General features: G+C 43.0%; 1 pseudogene; it reads right to left on the bottom strand.

Annotated features, from left to right (window-relative positions):
- Nucleotides 1-3,245: 3,245 nt before the first annotated feature.
- Nucleotides 3,246-4,217, bottom strand: LOC131397699 (glyceraldehyde-3-phosphate dehydrogenase-like; annotated as a pseudogene).
- Nucleotides 4,218-6,603: the final 2,386 nt, after the last annotated feature.

The raw sequence follows: 6,603 nt of genomic DNA, 5'->3' as shown, positions 1-6,603 counted from the left end.
CCTGTAACCTAGATGTGTTCCTATGCTCTGGTCCAGTGGCAAGAACTGACAAAGGTGGAATCCAGACTTAAATACGCCCCTCCACTGCCACACCCCTGCCCCACCCCCTCCACCTTTTTCTTCCTCATCCACTAATCCGATCCCTGGGTCATCCAAAGCCCCCAGATCCCTCCCATTTCTATCATTTATTTATATTTATATTAATTTATTTATTGAGATATTTATTGAGTATAGACTCTGCTATTGAAAGCGGAGTCCACAAATCTGCCCCATGAGCATCACCTGGGAGCTTGTTAAAATGCAGAATCTCCGTATATTAGTCAAAGGGTATACACTTGCAGTGATAAGATTAAGAAGTTCTGGGGAGTCGAATGTAAAGCATGGTGATTAGAGCTAATAGGACTGTATTATATACTTGAATGTTGCTAAGAGAGTAGATTTGAAGTGTTCTCATCACAAAAAAGAAATGCTAATTATGTGATGGGATGAAAGTGTTAGCTAATGCTATGGTGGCAATCATTTTGCAACATATAAATATATCAAATCAACTCATATGCTATCATGGCAATCATTTTGCAACATATAAATATATCAAGTCAACGCATATGCTATGGTGGCAATCGTTTTGCAATATATAAATGTATCGAGTCAATGTAATGTACACCTTAATCTTACACAATGTTATGTCAATCATATTTCAATAATGCTGGAAGAAAATGCAGATTCTCAGCCCACCCCAGAGCTGCTGAGTAGAATCTGCATTTTAACAAGAGCCCCGGGTGATTCCAGTGCACTGTAAAGATTGAGGAACACCGCTGTGCATCAGTGCCTCTCGAAGTGTAAGGGACATCAGGATCACCTGATCTTAGTAAAACACAGATTGCTGGGACCAGCCCCCAGAGTTTCTGATTCAGCAGGTCTGGGGTGGGGCCTGAGGATTATCACACCTAACAAGTTCCCAGGTGATGATGCTAGGTGATGGGGCCTGGGAATGCACCTGTCAGTGATTAAGTCCAGGCTCTTGCCATCAGGCAGCTTGCAGACCACTTACATGTTCTGTAGTGGTTAGTACATGCCCGATATTGTTCTAAGCACCTGCATATCCTAATTTATTTAACCCACTCAATCTCATTTTACAGACGAGGAAAGTGAATAAAAAGGGAATTTAATTGACTTGGTCAATGTCCCATAACTAATAAGTGGCAAAGGTAGTCTTACCAGAAGGTCTTGCTCTAGTTACTCTGCTTTAACCACCGAGGTGCTATTGCCTCTAAATCCAGTTGAGGGGAGCCAGAGAGCCCACAAGTAAGCAAACAAAATAATGACTTAAGAGAATAATTGCAAAGAAAGAAACAAATGTGCTAAAATAGAGGGGCTGAAGATACTTGAGAAATAGCACTTCTAGTAAGTCTACTTCTTCTAACTAGATTTCTGCCTACCTTTGTCTTGTGTTTTATGTTCAGGACGATAAAACATTCAACCAATTTAACTATCATCTCAGCCATAAAAAAATAATCGCATAATGAGAAATGATAACCACATAATGGGAAAATAATAGCGCCATCATTATCGTCAGATAATCAGCATCATCTCCCGAGATGCTGATTATTTGTTATTAGCATAACAAATAATATATCTGAGAGGCAAATGGGGAAGAATACACCTTTAGAGGTGAATCAGCCACACCAAGCAACAATTTATAAGCCACATTTTCATCATCTGATGGGGTCAGAAACCAATTTTAAAGTAGCCACTCATCTGCTTTCTGTTTCTATGGATTTACCTCTTCTGGATATTTCATATATGTGGAATCATACAACATGTGACCTTTTGTGTCTGAGCTTCTTTCACTTGGCACACTGTTTTTTTTTTTTATAATTTTATTTATTTATTTCTTTTTCCCCCCAAACCCCAGTAGATAGCTGTATGTCATAGTTGCACATTTTTCTAGTTGCTGTATGTGGGATGCGGCCTCAGCATGGCCGGAGAAGCAGTGCGTCAGTGCGCGCCTGGGATCCGAACCTGGGCCGCCAGCACCAGAGCCAAGCCATGGGGCCGGCCCTGGCACACTGTTTTCAGGGTTCATCCTTGTATCATCTATCAGTGCTTCCTTCCTTTTTGTGGCTGAATTATACTCCATTGTATGGATAGACCGTAATTTGTATATCCATTCATCTGTTGATGGACAGGCTAGAGGCAGAGGGGAATGGGGAGTAACTGCTTGATGAGTGTGGGTTTTATTTTGGGCTGATGAAAATGTTTTGAACCTAGAAGAGGTGGTGTAGCACAACAGTGTGAGTATACTAAATGCCACTGAATTGTTGACTTTAAAATGGTTAATTTTGTGTTAAGTGTATTTCACCTCAATCAAAAAAAAAGACCCACTAAGAAAGTGTCAAATAAAGTCCAGTTATCAGGGGTACAAAGACCTGCTTTTCCTCAAGCTGCTACCATCCGTCGTCAAAGGGGCTAAACCCATAGTTTGCTTACTTTTATCTTCGGGTACAATTTTTTCCCCTTTCTTGGGAATGGACCAACTGCTATACATTGGCTTCAGGAGAACCTAAATACTACAGAAATTTTTTTTTGCTGAGGAAGATTCGCCCTGAGCTAACATTGCCAATCTTCCTCTTTTTTTTTCCTTTTATGTGAGCCGCGACCAGAGCATGGCCATTAACAGATGAGTGGTGTAGGTCCACACCTGGGATCTGAACCTGGGCCGCCAAAGCAGAGTATGCCAAATTTAACAATTAGGCCACTGGGGCTGGCCCTAGAAAACTTAAAAAAAAAAAAAAAAAAAAAAAGGAAAGAAAAAATAATCTCGATATTCCAAGTCCTTCTCTAGGTAGCTCACTCATCTTTTTTGAGAGGTCTCACTAAACTTTTTATTTTATTTCATTTTATTCTATATTTTCTTATTTTATTTTATACTTTATTTTATTGGTTTTATTTTTTATATTTACTTTAATTTCTAAATTTTGTTTTATTTTTAACTTTTAATTTTATCTTTTATTATATTGGTATTAATTTTTTGGCTGGGTACAGTATACTTTATTGATGGTACATGACAATGTAGGGCTCCCGAAGCCCCTATGCTTCTTCAGGGCATCTGGGGTGGAAAACATATGAAAGAGGGGGAGATTCTTAGTGTGTTGGAGGATTGAGTTGGGGCAAGGGACTCCCCAGCAGCTGAGGGCCTCTCTCTTCCTTTCGTGCCCTTGCTGGGGTTGGTGGTCCATGGGCTTTTACTTCTTAGATGCCATGGAGTACTTGCTGTAGTCAAATTCATTGCCATACTAGGAAATGAGGGTGACACAGTGCTTATTGAGAGCAGTGCCAGCCCCCCAGCACCAACGGTGGAAGAGTGGGTGTTCTTGTTAACCTCTCAGCAGACAACCTGGTCCTCAGTGCAGCCCAGGATACCTCTTAGGGGGCCTTCTGACATCTACTCCACCACCTTCTTGATTTCATCATATTTGGCAGTTTTCTCCAGGTGGCAGGTCAGATCCATGACCCATACTGGGGAGGGGGGGGACACTGAAGGCCATGAGTGATCTTCTCACTCAGCTCAGGGATGACCTTCCCTACAGCCTTGACAGCACCAGTAGAAGCAGGGATGATGTTTCGGTCAGCCCCTTGGCCATCACTCCCAGAAGGTTCCCAGAAGGACCACCCATAGTCTTCTGGGTGGCAGTGATGGCAGGGACTATGGTCAGAGTCCCTCCACGATGCCAAAGTTGTCATGGATGACCTCGGCCAGGGGGTCCAAGTGGTTGGTGGTTCAGGAGGCATTGCTGACAGTCTCGAGGGAGTTGTCATACTTCTCGTGGTTCATGCCCATCACAAACATGGGGGCATCAGCAGATGGGGCAGGGATGATGACCCTTTTGGCTCCACCTTTCAGGTGAGCCCCAGCCTTCTCTAAGGCAGTGAAGACACCAGTGGACTCCACAACATATTCGGCACCAGCTTCACCCCATTTGATGTTGGTGGGCTCTCCATCCTGGAAGATGGAGATGGGCTTTCCATTGATGACAAACCTTGACTGTGCCATTGAGCTTGCCATGGTTGGAATCATACTGGAACACGTAGACCCTATAGTTGAGATCAGTGAAGGGGTCATTGCTGGTGACAACATCCACTTTGTCAGAGTTAAAATCAGCCCTGGTGACCAGGTGCCCACTGCGACCTAATCCATTTACTCTGACCTTCACCATTGTGTCTCAGGGACATGTCTGGCACTGCACAAGAAGATTTGGCTGCCTGTTGAATGGGAGGAGTGGAGGGCCTAAACTTTTAAAATTAAATGGTCTCAGAAATGCCTACCTGAGTCTGAAAAAGCACACCTTTAGGGTAAGCTTGTAGCTTGAGGGAGAGAAAAGAAGACATGAATGAATTTCTGAGTCTTAGTGGTGGTTTTCAACTATGGCTGTATACTAGTGTCCTCTGAGGAGTTTAAAAAAATGCCTGGGGCTCCACCCTAGGGTCAGTCTACTCAAATCTCTGTGGGTGGGACCCAAGCATAAGGATTTGTATGCCATCCTAAGGTGGTTTTAGTGCACAGGTAGAGTTGGAAACCACTAGCTCAGTCACCATCTTTAGAAAGATTAACTTGGTGTCCCCAGGAGTTCACCTTGGACTCTGAGGAATAACAGTGTGCAATAGAGTACTTGGGACAGCTTGTGAGAGCATCACGCCCTGGCTAACACTCCTTGCCTACCTGGAAGACCAGTCCCAGGAAAGAAGGCTGCCACTACTCCCCAAAGTCAGTGGGATTAATCTTATCAGTGCCTGGATCACTCTTTCTAATCTTATCACAGCTCTCAAAGCTTTATAGGTTGAGTCAATCTCCTACCCATCTTTACCTATAAACCATTTCCCCGTGTCCACTGGAATCAATGTTTCAACCTCACCTATCCTACTGCCATCTTCAATCCTCTTCTGACTAATCTTTCACACTTTTGCTCTAAAATTCCTGACGATTCAGTTTTCCTTCCAAAGCAAGTGGGGTGTGTTTATCCATCTACATCCCATTGGTGGGTGGGATATATATCCACTTTGCACTTCAGTGCTGAAATTTGACTATTATTTACCCTTCATCCTTAAACAGATCCAGATAACATGAAACACATGTCATTAGACTGCACCATCTGCTGCCTTAGACCTGTAGTTTTCGACCAGGGGAATTTTGCCCCCCACTAGACATTTGGCACTGTCTGGAGATATTTTTGGATGTGACAACTGGGAAAGGGGATAATGCTACTGCCATCTAGTGGGTAGAAGCCAGGGGTGCTGCTGAACATCCTACAATGTACAGGACAGCCTCCTACAACAAAGAATTATCAGGCCCCAGATATCAATAGTAACAAGGCTGAGAAACCCTGCCTTAGATTGTACCATCCACTGCACTTTCTTATTGAGGTTCTCTACCGTCATGTTGATTACCTCTTCTTATAGACAGAAGACTGGAATGTCTTCCACCAGATAGTCACATGGCTCCTTCTCTCACTTCATCCAAATCTCTGCTGAGATATCACCTCCTCAAAACAAAAATAAACACAAAACCTCCCAAAAGACCACCCCCAAAATCAAAACAGAAATAAATAATGTCCATAAGCATCTTATCTTAAAAAGCATCCATTGGTCTCCATCCCTTTGCATTGCTTTATTTTTCTTCAACACATTTTTCACTTCTTAGCATCAAATTACATGTCTCTTTGTTGTCTTTCTTTTTTACTGGAATATAAGATCTATTAAATCAGGGTCTCTTTTTTTTATTGATGTCTTAATAGTTTATAACATTGTGAAATTTTGGTTGTACATTTTTGGTTGTCAATCACCATATACATGTCTCCTTTCACCCCTCGTGCCCACCCCCCACCCCCTTTGTCCTTGGTAACCACAATACAGTGCTTTCTGACCATGTGTTTGTTTATATTCCACGTACGAGTGAAATCATGCCGTGTTTGTCTTTCTCTTTCTGGCTTATTTCATTTAACATAATACCCTTCAGGTCCATCCATGTTGTTGCAAATGGGACGATTTTGTCTTTTTTTTTTTTTTTTTGTGAGGAAGATCAGCCCTGAGCTAACGTCCATGCTAATCCTCCTCTTTTTGCTGAGGAAGACTGGCTCTGAGCTAACATCCATTGCCAATCCTCCTCCTTTTTTTTTTTCCCCCAAAGTCCCCCAGTAGATAGTTGTGCATCATAGTTGCACGTCCTTCTAGTTGCTGTGTGTGGGACACGGCCTCAGCATGGCCGAAGAAGCGGTGCGTCAGTGCGGGCCCAGGATCAGAACCCGGGCCGCCAGTAGTGGAGCGCACGCACTTAACTGCCAAGCCACGGGGCCGGCCCCGATTTTGTCTTTTTTTATGGCTGAGTAGTATTCCATTGTACATATATATATATGTGTGTGTGTATATACACACACACATATATATATACCACATTTTCTTGATCCAATCATCAGTCGAGGGACACTTGGGTGGCTTCCACTTCTTGGCTATAGTGAATAATGCTGCAATGAACATAGGGGTGCATAAGCCTCTTTGGATTGTTGATTTCAGGTTCGTTGGATATATTCCCAGTAGTGGGATAGCTGG

The sequence above is a fragment of the Diceros bicornis genome, chromosome 34, assembly GCF_020826845.1.
Source record: "Diceros bicornis minor isolate mBicDic1 chromosome 34, mDicBic1.mat.cur, whole genome shotgun sequence".
NCBI classification, from domain to species: Eukaryota; Metazoa; Chordata; class Mammalia; order Perissodactyla; family Rhinocerotidae; genus Diceros; species Diceros bicornis.
The sequence above is the reverse complement of the archived record's forward strand: the minus strand, read 5'-3'. Positions and strand labels throughout refer to the sequence as shown.